This window comes from Coturnix japonica, chromosome 4 (genome assembly GCF_054131305.1).
Source record: "Coturnix japonica strain WE chromosome 4, WE-NBRP24, whole genome shotgun sequence".
Taxonomy (NCBI): Eukaryota; Metazoa; Chordata; class Aves; order Galliformes; family Phasianidae; genus Coturnix; species Coturnix japonica.
This window is the reverse complement of record NC_140666.1, coordinates 85,268,735-85,288,336: the sequence shown is the minus strand read 5'-3', so window position 1 is coordinate 85,288,336 and position 19,602 is coordinate 85,268,735. Positions and strand designations below refer to the sequence as shown.

Sequence of the window (19,602 nt, the reverse complement as noted above, 5' to 3'; positions counted from 1 at the left end):
TCCAAATGTAGAACCTTAGTGGATGAACATATTAAATGCATTTTTAGTAGGCAAGAGAGAGGTCCAGTCGCTGTTTACCTGGTTCCAGTTAGACTTGAACCAGGAGCCAGGATGATCTTGAACACTCAAGTATGAGAATTTTAAAAAGAGCAATTGCTCAAATTGTTCCAATTTTCAATCATTCCACTTGGGACTGCAGAATTGCCTAGAGCAGTCACCATCAGTGATTCCATTAAGGAAAATGTAGCTCTAGCAGTCTCCAACACATGTCAAATACAACACAAATTGCAGAAGGCAGCCAAACTAGCTGAGATGCCATTGGAATTAGTGCAATAAGGTTACTTAGAATGTGTTTGCAATTTCATTTTAAACTCTGTTCTATTTTTTACAATAAGCATCTTTAAGTGTTTAAATTCTTTTGTCTGTTGGTCAAACTGTCTCTTTCCTGATCTTACATGTGGCACTCCCTAAAGCCAGGTTACTACATCACTTTTGCACTGTTCTGCTTTCAACACAAAGTTCACCCATTTCCTTGCAAAAAAACTTGTTGGCTTGATGAAGGTCATTCCCACTTGGGAATAGATATCTTCCTCTGAGCAAAATTAATCACAGGCTTCTCAGCAGGCAGGAACATAAGAGATCCTGTAACAGTCTAGCATTCATATAGCATCCAAAGAAAAAAAAAGTTATCATAAAATAGATCTCACATTTCTCCGATAGAGAAAGACTCTACTGAGATCTGGGTTTTGTCTTTTCTATCCTTAAGTCTGCCCAAAAAACACTTCAGTAAGACCATTAGGCTTAAGAAAGTTTATTCAACATTACTGACTGGATAATAATGGAAAAATGTTTCAAGCTCCACTAAGAATAGAATGAACCACAGATTCCTAGTATTACGAGATGGAAAGGACTTCTTAATTCGTGTGCTCTCTTCTTTTGATCAAGAGACAAGTCTTTGCAAAGCAAGATCGGATTCTTGGATATTAATACTGAGCTGTTTAAACCGTAGTTCCTTTGAAACCTTTTTTCATGACTGATATTAAAGAATCAAAGATCTTTTCTTCAATACTATTCCATACGGGCTTCTTTAAGCCAAAAATAAATTGGAGCCTCACCATCAAAGATGATATTTATGCTACATCAGTAAGTAAAAATCAGAATACTTTGGCTATCAAAAGAAATGATACATTTCTTTATCTACACACTCCTTTTGCTATGTAAGTGCAAAAATACAAAACAATGAAAAGTTTATGAGTAAAACATTAAAGGAAAGCTTGTCTTTGCTTTTATTTTTGTTTGGTTCAGCTAAGAGAAAGGTCTCAAACCCTTATGCTTTTAGTTTTGTTAAGCAGATGTGTTCACTCATGATCTCCCACTTCAAAGGCTTTTCCTACAGTATTTATTTATATAAATTGCTGAAAGTTTTCTAACTGCCTTGTACTTAGAGCTACTGCAAAATACATTTTTAAACATCATAGGAAAGACGAGATGAATCATTTTCAGTTTTGCTAGTTCCAAAATATGTCATAATGGCTTTAACAGTGAAAGAATCTCTGGATTACCTCTGGCATGGGAAGGGGATGGAGGAGGGAAGATGCTAGTTTTTTCTTTGCATTAACATCAGTGGAATCATCTGGAGCTCATCAAAGATAGATCTGTTTCTAGTGCAAGCATTTTGAAACATGCTTTATAGAAAGTATAGGAATACTTATTTGGAGCATTTTTCTCCCACCCCTACCTTGTTAACTGAATGAATTAGACCCTTAACACAGTCACAGTTTCTTCCTTATAGCTGCCATGTGCCTGTAACTTGTTCATCCACAGACTGTCTCTTACAGCATTTGTCAGTATCAGTAGGCAACATAATTCCACATTTCATGACAAAATACTCTGCAAAGAAACAGAGCAGTATAGACAGCTGGAAACTGACAAAACATGTTTGTCTGATAAAGCTGCCCTGTTCTTCAGATACATCAGTTGATCCAAGACAAATGTCGGTATAAAGTATTCCAACTAAACTGTAGCCTATTGTGTACAAAATAAAAACAAACTTGTGGTGGGACATAGCTAATGCCATAGTGCTGGAAATCAGAATTATTAAATATTCCTCCCATTATATTGTTCTGTTAAAATTTCTTTCTCAGAAAAATATCCCACCCAAACTGAGGATTTTGAAGGCTTTCTTGAAATCATACAGAATTCTCAGTACTGGAGGAAAGCAGATACTTTGCTATGGTAGCCAGGGCTTCTCCGTGACACAGTAACTTGGGTCACATTCTGAAGCTACTCTCCTGTCCACTTCCCACATATCTGGCCCAAATTCTGATTCAGAGAGAACATTAGAAACAAAGCAGAATCATTACTCCTCATCACTCCATTAGGCTCAGAAGCATTATTCCTTCTATTTCCCATCTGACAGTACCCGACTTTCTTTCAGCATAGTGGCCAGGTGATATACTGAGGAAGTGTTTTATCACCTTCTGAAGAGAAAATATCAAGAATTTCCCCTAGAAAATTCTTATCTGCATATGTAGGTCATGGAGAATCTCCACTACCTAACTGTGAGCTATACCAAATTATCCAACCTCAAACATAAAGAAAAAGGAACAAAATCCTGCTATCACTAATGTCATTTTCAAGAACTGGACTTAGTAGAAAAGCTGAGGTTGGAAAGAGCTTCTGGAGATTATCCAGTCTAACTGTCCGGTCCAAAGCAGTCAGCTAGAGTAAGTTGCCTGGGGCTATGACCAGTCTGGTCTCAATAATAGAGACTTTACAGCCTCTCTGGGCAATATTTTCCCATGTTTAACCACTCTCACAAAGAAAGGAATTTCTTTCTTATGTTTTTCCTGTATTTCCATTAGTCCCATTGTCTTTTTTTCTTCCAGTTGGCAGCACAGAGGAGTCTGGTTCTGTCTTTATATCCTCCCATCAGGTATGTATACACACAAGACCCTCTCAAGCCTCCTCTTCTTGAGGACAAACAAAACCAGCATTCTCAACCTCTCCTCATGTGTCAAATAATTCAGTCCCCCATAATCTTTCTTAACATTTGCTGGACTCTAACATGCCCAGGATACTGAAAAACATGACCCTGCACTTCAGATGTGTTTCACCAGTGCTGAGAAGAGACTCAGGCTCAGCAGATTCAAATGCCAGATCCAGGACAGAGCTCCCTGTCCATCACCTAAAACAAGGGCAGTAACATATTCTGTAGCTACAGATCTGCAAGTGGAACAGGAACTCTTCTCCTGGTGTCTGAAGTTCTCATCATCCAGCCTTCAGTATCATGCGAGTCTCCATTTCCCACCCTGATAAACACAGGGTGTTCTGCCTGTTCCTCTTTGACTGCATTTGGGAGTGCAGGCTTTTGTCTCTGTATGATCTCTGAAAAGATCTAACTGACCTTTTTTTCCTATTTCCATAGCACATTTATTTGGTTATATCTCCTACAGCAGCGTACAGCTCCTGTAGAAGGACGCTTGTGATTTGTGCCTCTTACATCTCACTTGAGAGTATTTAATATGTCAAGACAAAGATCTCCTGCAGAATACAAATCTGCTGATTATGCTGCACATCACTTAATAACAACAGGATGTCCATGATGTTGCAATTTCAAATGCATGTGTTCACTCACAAGACCAAAATAGTAATAAATTCAGACAAAGAGATCACTCTCAGTCACAAGCAGGCATCCCATGACCTAGCAAAAAATTGCCAATCACACTTTTTGATTCTATTTTTTTTTTAAACCAGCTGCTTTGATTGCCTGCAGACTTCCTCACAGTTGTTGCTGTTGCCTTCTCTGATGAAGTCTGGAAAAGACCTCCAAAATCACCTACTTCAATCAGCAGCATCCTCACCATGCCTGCTAACCATGTCTCTAAGTGCCACATTTGCACATTTCTTGAACAACTCCAAGGATGGAGTCCCTACCACCTCCCTGGCCACCCTGTTCCAATTCATGGCCACTCTTTCCAACCTGAGCCTCCAATGCTGCAATTTAAAGCCACTGACCTCTTCTCCTGTGAATATGAATACAAACATCTTCTTACATGTTACTTCATATAATCTTATTTCATCCATATTCTCTTTGTTTTGATGTCTCATTGATCCCTGATCATATTTCTAACCCTGGCTGTGTTGCTAACCAAAAATTGTGAGTAAAACCATCCTGCAGTTCAGCTTAAAATGATTAAATCTAAAAATATACTCATACGGACATTTCATTTCCTGGATTAAAGCCTCCAGGCCATACTGAGGTCAAATTTTCAAACTGTTTATGCAAACAGGAAGACTATAAATATATCTGTTTTAACAAACATTTATCTATTGCCTTCCTTTTCAGCGAGTGGACAATGAGAGTCACACTAGCAACTGTGTGATATTAAAAGCCACCAGTGTTGCTATTTTCTTGATAGGGTGGACAGTTTGATGTTTTTTCTACAGGCTGCTTTTGTTTTGGTTTTGTTTTGGGTTTTGTTTTGTTTTGTTTTGCAAAGCTATGATCTCCAGATATCGTTAAACCAAGCTTTATCCATTTCAAATAAACATTAGATCGTGTTCCAGAGAGGTGAAATAAACTTACAGATAGGATTTGCTACAGATGGAAGAGAAATGAAGTACACTTTATGGTGGTACCAGTGTTTGTCTATGCAGGTGAGGCACAACAGCACAACCATTCAATATCACAAAAGCTGAGGCCAATAAGAAAGCACTGGAACACAAATTAACATGAAATACAGGAGCGTAGTTCATTTTAGAAGGTATTAATAGTTAAATATTGAGACTACGTTTCATTTTTCCACCATCTCAAACTCTAACCAACATCATTTGTTAATATAACTGGATAGTCAGGTTACATACTTGGATGTTTTTGGCAGTTTTGCCATCTCAGATACAGCTTTCACATGCTACATGGTCTCCCTGCATTTAATTGATGATTAACCAAATGGATGCCATCCAATCAACAAATGGAAACAATTATGAATCCTTCAGGAATGCACACACACATAATGATAGCTATGTTGGTTCTGTAAGGCCAATCTATACTGAGTAAGAGCAAGATCATTATTTCTGTAAAGTGAGAATAGAGTTAATGTGGTGGGAAAAAAAAGGATTTCCTGCTTTATTTTGGGATATACGGATTCTCACCTGCAAATTCTCCTGGATGCTGTGTAGAACACTAGATATTGACTGGAAAAATAGCCAGGCACTGAAGGAGAAGAGGAGGAATACATCATTAGAAAAAAAAATAACTGTAAAAATCATCACGTATTCTTCAAGGACATCAGCTCAAATCGCTACTGTTAAATATATGGATCTGCCTTTTAGTCTTATTAAATGTTTTTGGGTATTTAGGAGCCTAATGGAATGAAAAGATCAAAAAGGAAAAAAAAGAGTTTTTCATTTAATATAAATAGTGCAGAAATAATGGAACTTTCCATTTACAGTTTTCCAACCAAATGCTGAAAAGGAGTATAGCAATCACTGCAAATCAGTGTGCTTTCAGATACTGATTATGCAGTCATTGTTATACTCTATCTTTACCTATCTAAATGGAGATAATTGCTAACAAAAAAGTGTAAGGTCATCTGTACAAAGGCTCGAACTTATGATAAAGAATCAGATCTTCAGAGAGCAGTTGCAAGGAATTCAGTCTTTCTAGATATCTTGGACCTAATCTGAGCAAACACATATCTTAATTATGGGAGATAAAATACTATGAAACATCTTCATTCCTCTCAAATGCCACTTTGAAATTATTTCTTAGAGGGTATCCCATACTGATACTCTTAAATAACATCCAGCTCAGAGAATCACCAGGTATAAAGGAAAAAAACAGTATTTTTGAACTACAGCCACAAAATGATTTATGAGCTGCAATAATGAAGCATCATAAATCTAATTTTTTGTCCAAGCCACATTCAAAACCCTGTATTAGGTGACCAGACTCTCAGAATAATGCCAGGGAAGTATTAGCCATCTCAGAATGAGATTCAAAACAGCCTGCTCTCTGGAGAAGGAAACATCCAGAACGATGCAAGAAGGACTATGTAAAAGCACATCCAAAGCCCTGCATACAGAAAGGTTCATTGTGATCTTAGGGATCATTTTCTGAGCATAGCTATTGCTGTCATTTCTCCTTAAAATAAATAAATAAATAGAAATACAAAGCAGAGGTATTATTTTCTCTTCTTGTCTAATGGGAGAAAACGAGCCCACTGTTACTCCACTGTTTGTCTCTCTTTCTCTTTATAACCCCTATGCGGTTAATCTCCTCAACCAGGATATGAAGGATACACACTCCATTTTTCTCCTCCATCTAAGGAGATTTCAAATTATATACTATGACTCCTCTCAAGAGCATCTTCAGTGCAAGGCAGTTATGAATCAGTTACATTCTCCATACGCTGAGAAACCACTGGAAAGCAGGTCAAGATCCATTGGAAGAGCAAAAAGAAGAAAATGAGAGTGATTCTTCATCCTGCTCTACAAGGCCATCACAGGAAGGGGACATTGTCAGCTTCCAGTTTCAGTCCCATCTTTTAACGATTTTCCATATTAAATAAAGAGGCACAGTTATAGAAATGTCACTCTTTGAAAAAACAAAGTGCAAAATCAATATGATTCACCTACATCACGCTCGCTATCATTCAGACAACACTTGAAATTAGGCAATAGAAATATCCATTAACAACAACTGACAGAATATAGCTCCGTTCATACAATGGGAGCCAACCATGGCCACATACTGTTTAAGAGGCTACTCCCATCTCTTTAACCTTCCCTTTGTAACAGAAACCAAGCTGCCATGCAACATAAAATTAGGCTGAAAACCAGTGGTTAAGAATAAGGAACTTTCAAAACACTGAAATTCAAGCACATATATTTCTGAACTAAGTGGTTTCATCTTCATTTCCCTCTAATTTAAGGATATTCTCACAAATATAATAAGCATCCAGAGATGTATTTTATTATATTTCTAATTCATATTAGCTTAAGAAATAAATCTAAGAACAAAAATATCTGCTTGATTTTTTTTTTTTCAGACACAATAAAATCCTGATTTAACCAATTAAAACTGGAAACAGACATTCTGACCTCAGCATAATTAAAACATTCTGCAAGTTATATAGTGAAAGACTGCTGGCTCTAGGTAGTGATTGTTAAACATACTCTGTTATTTCCATACAAACGTAACTTAATTTTCTGTATATGGTTTCAATTTGTTCAACAGTCTGTATAAATTACCAGTATTGCATTTCGTTTTTCCTGGGGAAAATACAGTTGAATTTCACGTCAAGAAAAGTTGAGTATTTTTATTCTTTTCAGTTCTTTACCCCACCCTGCTCAGTGGAGCTACAGTTTTTCCTTTTGTATTTCCAAGTCAATGCCATCCAAATACAGGCTTCTCTTTGTTGCCTTTTTCACGTCTCCTAGGAGCAGTAATAATCCTCATTAGCCCTTGCACAACCCCTAATCAAAAGGAGCAAATTATTTAGGCTTACACTTCTTGCCTCTCACTCTCTTCCTCATGAAACATCAGGCAGGATATCTCAAACATCAGCAGAGGAGCAGGTCCTCACAGTGAACAGGGTCTGCTCTAATGCCTGACATCCAAATCTCCTTATTCAGCTAGATGCTGAGTTCTGGCCCTTGAAATTCTTGAGGAAACCCATTGACAGGAATGAGACTCCCGAAGTGCTTAAAGTTAAATACGTGCTTAAGTGCTTTGCCGGATAATGGCTGAAACATTCGGCACTGTATGAGGCTAAAAGCTGGGTAATTCCCTATATTTTTTACACCTAATTCCTTCACATATCAACACAGGGATGAGGAATTCTAGGTGGAATAAGAAAAATATGATCGGCATTTTACAGAAGTTAATAGTTCAAATAAAATAAATAAATAAATAAGAGATGCTGTCTTATGCCTGGCAGATAGGGGTGGCTGTAAATCAGAAACTTCTCACAATTTCAGACATTCAGAGCTAGGACTGCAGTTTAAACTGCATTAGAAATTAATGCTAACTCCAAAGATTTGGTGAGAAATGTTCATGAAGTGAGAGGTTTAGTTTGGAATTATTTCCACATTACGCTCTTTCATTAAATAAATAAACACCTTTGATTTAAATGTTTTCCTTCAGCCAACCTTCCAACTGTTCATTTTCACAGAACTGGACGTGATGTGTCAGCCATGGTCATAGACAACACACTAAGACAAAGGTGCTGAAGATACAGATGCCATTGGACTGCTAACGGTAGGTTAACCAACAATACTTGGGTCTGCGTTAAAGGATTATCTCTGGCATGACAACAGGAACTTCAAATTCAATTAACTCTCATATCAACTCATATCTGAGTGGCATATCATTTCTTTGACTCAGTTTGCTGTTTTGTAAGAGAGGCATACAAGTGCTGATACCTCTCTCTCCACTATGGCATTTCAGGGCAAAATCATTATAAAAAGGGGACAGGCAGGAAAACGAACACGGTTTCCCATAAACAGACTTAATTACCTGAGAAATATGGCAAGAAAATCTTGGCTCACAGGGGGCCAGAATCGAAACCCACTCCTGCCAACACAAAGGACCTGCTTTTCTGCTTCCTTGTTTTATAATGTCATGTTTATGTGAAGAAATAAGTAATTGGTTTACTCATGCTGGTAGCGTTTTTCACTCGCTTTTCACAGATGTAAATGATGGCTCGTGATTGAATGGAGAATGAGGTGTGCATTGTTGGCCGTGTGCTTCTGCTCTGAAATATAGAAAGTGTCTGAAAATTTCCACATCTCATGGAGGCCAATTCAATAACAAAATGCTTATATTCTCAGTCCCATTCATGCAGGTAGGTAGGTACTTGTGTATTTGCCTATGTATATTTATGGGGTGAGGGAAGATGGATTATTTTTAATCAAGGACTTCAACATCTGTCAAGTAGGTAAACACACATTGACCTCAGCAGTGAAGAATCAGGATCAAATTTTCTAGCAATCATTTGCCTAGTGTTTTATTTTATAAATGGAAAATGATATATCTTTCCTTTTATGATACCACAGCTCCTGCTGATTTTTGTTTGACTATTGTGTCACCAGCTCCTTTGATGTCATAGAATCATAGAATAGAATCATAACACCAGTAAGGTTGGAAAAGGCCACTGAGATCATCCAGTCCATCCACTGACCTATCAAAAGGAATACCAAGCTCATTGCTATTTTGTACGTTACAATCTATGATCACCTTATGAGTGGACGGAATTGATTCTTTAATTTGGTAAGAATTCAAAGCCAGGTTACACCACATTTCACCACTTCAGTTTTGAAATTCCCATATGCTAGATGTCCGAAAGACATGTATCCAAACTGTATCTCTCTCAGCCAACCATTCTACTATATATTTTGCAAATAATCCTTGACAGGGGATCTAGGACAGGGAAAGAGCTGGGACAGTCACATTTGTGGTTACTGCAACGTAGCAAAATGAAATGTAAGGGAACAAAGAGACATTTAAGTCACGTTGAAAATTATGAGCTGATCATCTGAGCCTATTTGACTCTTTGGAAAATCTCCCCTCCTACCAATCTGGCTTTCAGCAAAAAAAAAAAAAAAATCAATATATATATTTGCAATACTGTGATTGCAATAACTAAATAAATAAATAATCTGTAATGGCTTCCAGTTAAATAATTCTTATTGGAACAGGTTTACTTCTACCAACTCAGCCCCTCAGGTGCCTTGACAAAATGTTTGTTCTGCACTAACCAGGCTGCTCCTGGACAGTCACTAGGAAAGCAGAGAGCATTATTACAGCACTGGGAAACATTACAAACTAATGGAGATTCTTTACCCATAAATTAGATATAATGAACTAATTTCATCCCTAATATGAACTCTTGAATACTAGGACTGGCTTGATCATGTCTTTATGTCTTGAGGAACCTAGTTCATAAGAACAAAAAGACGCCACACTTGATGTCAATTATGTGCCAGTTATGCAGAATGCTTTCTAGAGATTTTCTGCTGCAGTTTACTTTTGAGAAATTATTACTCCAGCAGCTTTGCCAGGGCCAAGCACAGCTCAGATTATGTGCTATGGACACATAAACTAGATCTGCCTAAAGACTGCTCAGGTTTATGTACCTGGAGTGCTCCTCTTGCATGTACTGAGATTATTGACTTCATCCACAGCACAGGAAATGCTCATGATTTTGGGTGAACTTCGTGTTCTAGTGGCAAACTGGCCTTGCCCTGTTGTTCCTGATGGTCCTGCCCTTTTACCATATCAAGTCTTCTTTCAGCCAGTTGCTGGAGCCCTCAGCTGCGTGTTGATTGCTGCAATTTTTTTACAGAAATTGCAGAGAGGAGATGTCAGACATTTTCCACCCAGTTTATAACTTGTCAACATACAGATCATGTACAGAACTTTGTAAACACAGAAAGTAACTGTTGTTCAAATCTGATTGCTAATGACTTTCCCATCTGTTGGCTGGAAGTCAAGGGAAGTTTGAACAGCACTTTTCACAATGTGCAGAGAGCACAAGCACCACCCATAAGCTGTCTCTGGTAACTTATCAAGCAGCTTATCCAGATACACAGCTGTTTCAGGGAACCGTATTCACTGAATGATTGATTATATTGCTTGTGGCTTTCTCTGCACACAAAAGTCTACGGGTGGAAATCTTAAGGAAATTTAAAGGAATTTAAACTCAAGGGCTGTACGCAGTCCTTCACGTCTCTCAGTTACTGCTGTTTATTTGTGAAAATCCCATGGCAAATTCTTGCAACTGACAGCTGATGAAAACAGCGGATTATCAAATATTGAGCAAAAGATTGCACAAGTCGAGGAAAATGTCACAGAGTTCAGGAGCTCTGAAACACTCCCTGCTTTCGTATTCCTCTAGGAAAGCATGCGCTTAGCCATAAATGCCATTAAGTACCACTGACGACTTCCTGCACTCAATAAAATTTGTTGCATGAAGTAGAGAACTAACAGGGTTCATTGCAGAAAACCAGGAGTGTTTGCTGGTGTGGAGAACTCTGAAGACCAATAATCACGATCCAGGTGATCCGATGGTGAAGTTTGCTTTTCTTCTGCACCTATAAATACAGTATTTTGTGAACAGTTTGCTATGCAAAGCAGATACACACTTTCACCTTCATCTTTTTTCTTCCCAAAACACCAGACTTCTGACAAGACTTTTCAATTCTCTAGCTCTGCATTAAATACCCACCTCCCATACAACAAACAACAGGATCAGAAACATTTGTTTTATATTCAAGAGAGTTTGTGCTATTTTATTCTAATGAGATTAACTTTTGCAATGAAGGAAACAGGAAACATGTGAGCAAATGGGTCTGAAAGGTAAAAGTTATGCATGTTTGGGTCTAGTCCATGTTATGAAAACATTCCCATCCCCTCCAAACACCCAAAAATCAACTCTCAACAAATTGCACAACACTGCTTGTTTTGAACCATAAGGGTCTCTTTTAGATGAGCAGAGGAAGGAACCAGGAGATGTAAAATTAACTGAGACAAAGAGAAAACAGAGTGATATATGTCTGAGCAACCACAAGCACAGTTCTCAGCCAAGGTTCATGAAGCACATGCTCTAGCGGTAGAGGCAAAGGAATGCAAAGACATCTTCCAATTTACACAGGATTTTGGAGTGCACACCAAGAAAATTAGGGAATGTTCTAAGAAAGAGAGATCTTCTCAGTCAGTCTTATAAAGCACTGGTTATATTCAGAAGACAGATATGCAGATCTTATGTTCAGAACAATGAGTCGTGGGTGAAAATAGACACATACACACAAAGAAAAATCAAAAAAGAAAGAAAAAACACCAACCAGGGAATCACTGCACTAGAAAAATCAGAAGAAATATATAAATATTCCAAAAGAAGGGCTATCATGGAATAAAAATAGGTTGTTTACATATTTTATTCCAAAAAATCCAGTTGTATCCATCTGTATACATATGTGCTTTCCAGGTAGAAAGTATCTACCCAACAGCACCTCCTTCCTGGAACCTCTCTTTCCTCCATTTCCTTTCTTGTCATAGGTACCACTAAAATTAGAAAAGTGGATTTGTAACATATAGCCTGAAAGTCAATTATTCTTCCTTTTTGTGTGTGAGAATACTAAGAGAAATAGAAAAAGAATATTAGTTTTTGTCTTGAATTGTTTTATTTTCAATTTAAGCTAAATTATCTTTGTTTGTTTGCTTGTTAATAAGATTTTGGGATCTTTCCAGGGTCTACTGTCAAACATGGTAAGGCAGTATTTGCAGAGCATTAAATGACACCATAAATGTGTTTACTGGTCCCACCAGACTGACTAGGATCCAGAGGCTTCAACAGTTGCCTGACATCTCAGCACATCCCACAGAACCTTTCTTCCATACAGTGAAACTTTTATTCAAAATGAACTATTTTCCACCTCCAGTTAAAAAACAGACAGTTTCCATTGCCCTCCCAGTCTTCTAATCATGGGCTGATTATCAAAGTACCTCAAGAGAAAACAATCAAAAGGTTCCTTCCTTACCAGTGTATTTAAGCAAATAAGGATATTTGGCTAAACCTGCCTTTTTGGCAGTAGGGCATTAAGCATAAGGGCAGTGTCAAAGACAATGACCAAAGTCTTCCAACACCCATATTGCCTACAAATTTTTGTGTTACTTCATACATTTCATGCATGTTTATGTATTGCTACAGCTACATCAGAGCCCGCTTTGAAAGAGCCTATCTTGCACACCCAAAAAATAAAACTTAGATACATGGCGACTGAAGATGTTGTTTTTCTTACCTGCTCATTCCCTGCTACATCTCCACAGTTCTTCAGTACCTCCAGGGATGGTGACCCCACCACCTGACTGGGCAGCCCATGCCAATGCATCACCACTCTTTTGGAGAATAAGTTTTTCCTAATATCCAGCCTAAAGACGATAAGAAAAAAGATTTAAAACCATACAGTCAGCGTAAGAACAGCGGTAGTCTTTTGAAATCTCAGACGTAATACAAGTTCATGGCAAAATGCTAAGGCATTTTAATCAATGGGTGATAACCCATTAATCACTGAACAATTTTATTTTTCTGGGCCTTTGAAGAGTTTCATTTCACAGCTCACTCCGTAGCCATGTTTGGCTGTTGTTACTAGTTTTTTTTTTTTCAGTTAGAGCATCCCATCATGAGCCCTTCATGCATTTTATTGACGAGTATTTTTTGCACATCATCTCATGGAAAAACTCTGTTTAATATTTTTAAACCATCCTTGGGAAGAATCTCTTTTGCCTCGAGGACACAACGCTGGAGTCAGGAAAAAGGGCTCCAGAGTTACAGCTACATCTAAGGTCCCACACATTGCATTTTCCTATGGAGTCCACATTACAGAAACCACAGGGCAGCCATTCACTGATATGTTTTTAATTATATGTATTTTTTTATTGTATTTTGTGGTTTGCTTTTAGCTTTTACTTCTGTGACATAACTTTTTTCTTTCTTACATTGAAAGCCTGGAGCAGAAGGAGAAGCAGACCACATCTGCCAGAATTGTTGGGAAAAATTTTTCACTTTAAGGCAGGAGTTTGCAATCACTTTTCTATGCAGTTCCCAGCAATGAAGCATATTACTCTGCCTCCCTCACAGATTGTATGTTATGTCTCTTTGGACTGTGCATCTGCACACCTCCCAGCACAACCAGTTCTGTTTTCATTACACATTAAATTATGTGTTGGAACTGATTATGTGATGCCTGAAGCAAAGCTTTTCAGACTGTTATGTTAAATTTAACATATAGAATAACCTGGAGCAAAAATCCTACTTGTGACCTTCTGTAACTATATTTTTCCTATTCAGAGAGGAGAAAATTGAGCAAAGGAAGTGTTTCACACCATCTCTCAGCAAGCTGCTCCTGCACTTATTTGCCTTTTACCTGCTGTCTGCTGACAAAGGAGTTTGTGAGACACATTTAATTCACATGTAATGAAAGCCTGAATAGCTGTGGTTGCAAGGAAATTTTTAAAAGTCTGTAAATACCAAGTGTGGTTCCCATCACGCATAGAAGAAAATAAGCTGAACTCTATCTGGAAAATATCTCTCTTGCTGTGCTTGAAAAAGGAACATCATGTCACAGTGATTCACTGCTACATGCTGATTTTGAGTGAATGCATTGAGAGTACAGATGTAAAACCATAATATCTATTTACCATAGCACAGACAAGGAGAGGGGCAGGCTGTTCTATACAGTGCCCCAGGAACAACAGAGGGTGTTTCTATTCACACACTGACTGCATGCCTTCCATTGCACTTAGTGTGGGGCCCAGTGTGTCCCCCAGCTATTTCATCACATCTGCCATTACTAAGTTCTCCCAGCCAACAAACTCGTTTTTTTCCTACTCCTTGTGATACAATACGAACTTTCCTTGTTTGGTTTATGTTCCAAGAGACAAATGATAGGGAAAACATTTCTGAAACTCTTTCATTTGTCAATGACAAATGCAGAGATTTATATGAAACACTCACAAAATGGAAATTCTGACTCTGATCCTCCAGTTCGGACGAAAAGTGCTACCTAGGTGCAACGTGCCATTATTGTTATTGAATCAACAGTACACGTCACAGGCATAACAAAGTAATTTTTATTGTTGGTAACATTTGAATTAATCATACTTTCCAGTGAGGACTCTTTAGTTAACAATTAAATTCTGCGGGTGAGATTTCAAGAACTGCCTAAGTAAATGTGGTGCCAGCTGATGTGGAAAATGTCTGAGAAATGGGTGCCCAATTCCTAAAATGTCTTTTGAAAAACGACTCATCTTGCATTAATTGTTGGTGGGGAGGAAACAATTCAATATCGTATCACAAGAGCATGAGAAATAAAATGGTATATTGAGCAATTTTGAAGGAGTTCTGTGTCACAGAAGGACAAATTACTGCAGAATCTTGCTATTTACTGGCATCATAGTTTACTTCATCAGGAGACAGCAAAAACTAAAAAGACGTCTTGAAGTGTCTCACATCCTTTCTCTTAGTTCTCCAGAACCCACAGTGACAAACTACATTTCATCACTACCCTATCTTCAGCGTTATCATCCACCTCCTCTCTGGGCAGCCTGTGTGAGTGCCTCACCACTCTGATTGTAAGAAACTTTTTCCATATATCAATGGAAATATATATTGACTGTAGAGGGCAAGGTGATTATAAGAGTTTATGTAAGACTTTTCAAACAAAACAAATATTTTCCACAGAATTATGTAATATTTAACCACCCATCCTCATGTTGCTAAGTACCCCTTCAGTCCTACAGGTCTTCTGTACTCCTCATGCTTCAGAAAGTTCACTTAATAACAGCAGAAAAAAACATTGATTTGCATCCAAAACAGGACTGAGTATTGCACAAGAGTCCATAAATTCACCCATGCTTAGTGTGGAAGATTTTTTATACACACATATGATTCTCTATCACAGATTAGAAAATAACAGAAACACAGAAACCTGGTTTTGTTAGTTCTTTTTGTTTGTTTGTTTGTTTATAGTCATTGAGACAGTTAGCAACATAAGATACCACAGGTAACACTTTATGGTTTCATCCACCGCACTGCACCCTGCATTGCATCAAACAGACTGAGTATTGTTTTGGCAAAGTCCTCCCCTACATTTTGCACTACTTAGAGCTCCTTTCCTCCTCAATAATGGCTGCCCAATTACATCTGGTTTTCTGGGGAAGTGCTGGTAAATGGGGCACAACTTCCAAGGGAGAACTGGAAACTGTTCAGGACTGCACACAGCTGGAGACTTACCCCAACACAAATCCAAGCTGCAACTCATCTGCTAAACAAGCAACCACATTTTCTCAAGTAGATGAAGTCCAGAGTTGCTCCATCTGGTTTTGAATGCTTAGTGAGTCAGATACTTCAATGAAAGAGGATGTCCAAGTAAGCATGTACTGGGGCAGATAAGGCTTCTGTTTTTTCTTTCAACCCACTGAACTACAAGACATCCAGGCCCTGGAGTATGTCTGGAGAGGAGAAATGAAGCTGTGAGGGGATTTGGTGCACAAATCTTACGGAGAGTAGCTGAGGGAACGGGGATTGTTCAGACTTGGAGAACCAGAGCCACAAGGAAACCTTATTGCTCTCTGCAACTCCCTGAAAGGAGGATGTTGTAATATGAAGCTCAGTCTCTGCTCCCAGGTAACAGCAATAGGATGAGAGGTAATGGCCTCAGGTAGTGGCAGGGGAGATTCAGGTTGGATATTAAAGAAAAAATTCTTCTCCAGAAGAGCATTCAGGCACTGAAACAGACTGCCCAGGGAGGTTTCAAGGGATTCACCATCCCTTGACGTGTTCAGGAAACATTCAGGTTTTGTAATAGAGGGGAAATGGTGATAGATGGACAGTCAGATTAGATGATCTTGGAGGTCTTTTCCAACCTTGGTTATTCTATGATAGTATATACAGTGAAAATAAACCCTGTAGTAGAATTTAAGGGAGTTCCACAACATTTTAGACAATCTGAACTTTTTAAACTAGTTTTCACAAAGAAGTCTGTAAGAAAGTCATAGAATCATAGAATCACTCAGGTTAGAAAAGATGTCTAAGATCATCAGGTCCAACCGTCAACTCAGCCCCACAGTGCCCACTAAACACGTCTGTCAGTGTCATATTCCCACGTTTCTTGTACAGCTCCAGGAATGGAACAGGTAAATATAAATAGTTTTGCAGCAGGGCTCCACTTCTTCTTAAAGAAAACCCTTCAGTGATGTTAAAGACAAGTGCTAGTCAAGAACTTATCCACTCTTGAAAGTTCTTAGTCTTAGGTTTTGACCTAGGTCATGACAAGATGGTTGAGGAGCAGTATGATGATGAAAGGGTGGCAGCAGTGCAAAATTGGAGAGCTGGCTTTGCTGTAATAAAAGCATGATTTCCATTTTCCCTCTGTGCTGCAGTGATGTAATGACACTGGGGTGGAAAATGCTAAGCTTGACCTTGCTCAGAGCATATGAAATCCCAGTGTTCACAGGCTGCTGCAGCTTCTGAAAAGGAGAATGATGAGCTTACAAGGATACTGTACCCAGGCTGGAAATCCCAGATGGCCCCATGTAGATAAGAACAAGCTTTCAGCAGGAAAATGTAACCTTGAGCATTTGTGAATTACCCTATACATAGACAGCTTGGGACCCCAGAGAGACGCCCATACTTGCAGTATAATAGAGATCTCAGGAAAGATCTCTGGTGTAAGAAAATTGGTTGGCAAAATAGCAGTGGAAAAAGTAAAGCTGACAAAGATTTTTTTTCAGCAGGAATATTGGGAGTCTCAAGAAACCTCAAACCACTGTCTGTGCTTTATTTCAGTGGTTATCTAATACACTTTGACTGCAGGGAACAATCTATGAGGGCTCTCCAGAAGTTTAACTGTCTATAGATTTACACAGAATGTACCAACAGTCTGTAGTAAGTAGAAGTTTGAAAGACCAGATCAAATATAAGAGATCCAGTATTTGCAACAGTCTCATTGGGGCATTAAAAAAAGAAAAATGTTTGTTTTGCAAATAGTTCTATTTCTAGTGCCAAAAAAAAAATGATTGTAAAAGGATTAGATTAGTAACCAGGAGTCCAAACAAGCTTATTCAGCTTATTTTACTGCTTGTGTTGATGACACTTTCTTTTGTCTTCATCCAGTAGTGGGAAATGCTTTATCATCTTCTGGTTTGGAAAAAGACCCAAGCAGCTAATGTAAAAAAAATATATTCTCCAGTAGCTGCAGCATGATTAATTTTCCACCCCACGAGATCACTGTGAGCTTGAAAGCACCCTAGAGCTTTATTTGCTACTTTATAGTCATCAAGGATCATAAAGCATCTTCTTCCTTCCGCACCGCCAGCACTTCAGAAAGCCAATATGGTTGAATGGAATGAGCAAAGGATTGAAAACCAGGAAATTTTGATTATAAACTTAAAGCAGCTTGTGACTTGCCTTTGGCCTTTGTTAAATAATGCTGGACTCAGTTCTCTGAAGCATTACAGTCCTGTGCTCCAGCTAAAGAAATTACAAACTCCAGCCCATATAAGACCCAGATCCTAATACCTACAGTATACAGAACATACATCCTATACTACAAGATGGGGATAATAATACCAATGTTTTTTCATCAGGCACTTTGGGGTTCATGGGTGAAGAGCAGTAGGTAAAAGCAAACCATTCTAATTATGGCCCGTAAATCATTTTTAGAAGACAAATTATTCATTATAGCTGTTCCACATCATTTTACACAGATAAGCACATGCAGGAAATCCTGTGCATTACAATTCCCTGTTGCTATACCAAAAGTTGGCTTGGGGCCTTTTCCTTTTTCCACATCATTAGGACAGTGTAACTCCAACAGTTGCAAATGAAAACATGGGGCTTGATGGTATGATGGTACTTAGAGTTATACAAGCTGCCCAAAACAATAGCAGCTCTGATTATTGTAAAATTTATAAGCTTACCCAAAAGCAGGTCAGCCCTTCCATCAATTTGTAGTTCCTCATCTCCTATGGGGCAAAGGCAAACAGAAACATGTCAAGAGGAATGAAAGAATACCCTGTCCCTTGGAACAGACTGAGGCAGGGTTTGTAGGACTAAGCACGTTAACTATATTACTGTCATCATGGAAATAAGCCAGAGAAAATAATTGTTCAGTGTCTGTGGTGATAAATTTAACATGCAGTACGACTTTCTTCACGTATCCAGATTGCATTACCATGATGGTACTGCTCTTACGTGGCCTCCATGGAGAACCCTCTGAATTACAGTTCCTCTCATTTTCCACTCAAGAAAGTGCAATGAAGAAACTACAGGGACTATACACAGAGCTACTGTTGGATGGATCTTGCAAATTTCATATGTATTTGAAGGGCTGCAAAGGTTGGTGCAGGATAACAGATTTTCTGCCTTCAACCTCTGCAGGCAGCCACACAGTAGCCAGAACTGCTCACAGAAACAAAAATTAGGCAAGAATTTTCATTATCATTCCTCAGTATTGTATCAGTTTTGCCCCATGTTGTAATAGAAAGAAGTATGCAAAGACATTCAAGAAATGACACCCAGCATTATTTTTAAGAAAACGTATTGCTCCTCAGAATCTTCAAGTTCTGCATCCATAGACTAATTATACTTCAGATATTCTATTGGGTGGTACATAAGAAATAGTACAGATAATTATCATCATGTTTTTCAGGGTGGTTTTGCTTAAAATTAAATAAATAAATAAATAAATAAAGTATATTATCTGAAGCCAAGTTTCATCTGCATCTTTTTTAAAATGCCATTGCACAAGAGTTTTTCTCCATTTATTTTTGTTCGCATAATTTTTCCCATCTTATCCTTCCTGCTCCTTGCTTCTTTCCACGAGTCTTCAATATGCCAGTGAAGATCTGTTTGGCTGCATGACTTTCAGAAGAAATATAAAATAAAACCCAGCAGAGTATGGGCTACAGAACACAATTTTAGCAAGGAAAATTTCTGAGGTACATTTCTGCCAAAGTACTTTCATATAAAAACTACTTAATTGGGTTAAAGATAACATGAATGTTCATTACACTTACTGGATGTATCTTCCTAATAG

The 19,602-nt window shown here is 38.2% G+C and overlaps 1 long non-coding RNA gene across 1 annotated transcript in view; it reads right to left on the bottom strand.

Moving 5' to 3' along the window:
* Positions 1–7,030: 7,030 nt before the first annotated feature.
* LOC107313883 (uncharacterized) overlaps positions 7,031–19,602 on the bottom strand; it is a 74,452-nt gene continuing 61,880 nt past the window's right edge. The window contains exons 8-10 of the long non-coding RNA XR_014945547.1: positions 18,485–18,529; positions 12,805–12,934; positions 7,031–11,097 (exon numbers count right to left, since the gene is read on the bottom strand). This is a non-coding gene — a long non-coding RNA (uncharacterized LOC107313883). The remainder of the gene's footprint in view (positions 11,098–12,804; positions 12,935–18,484; positions 18,530–19,602) is intronic.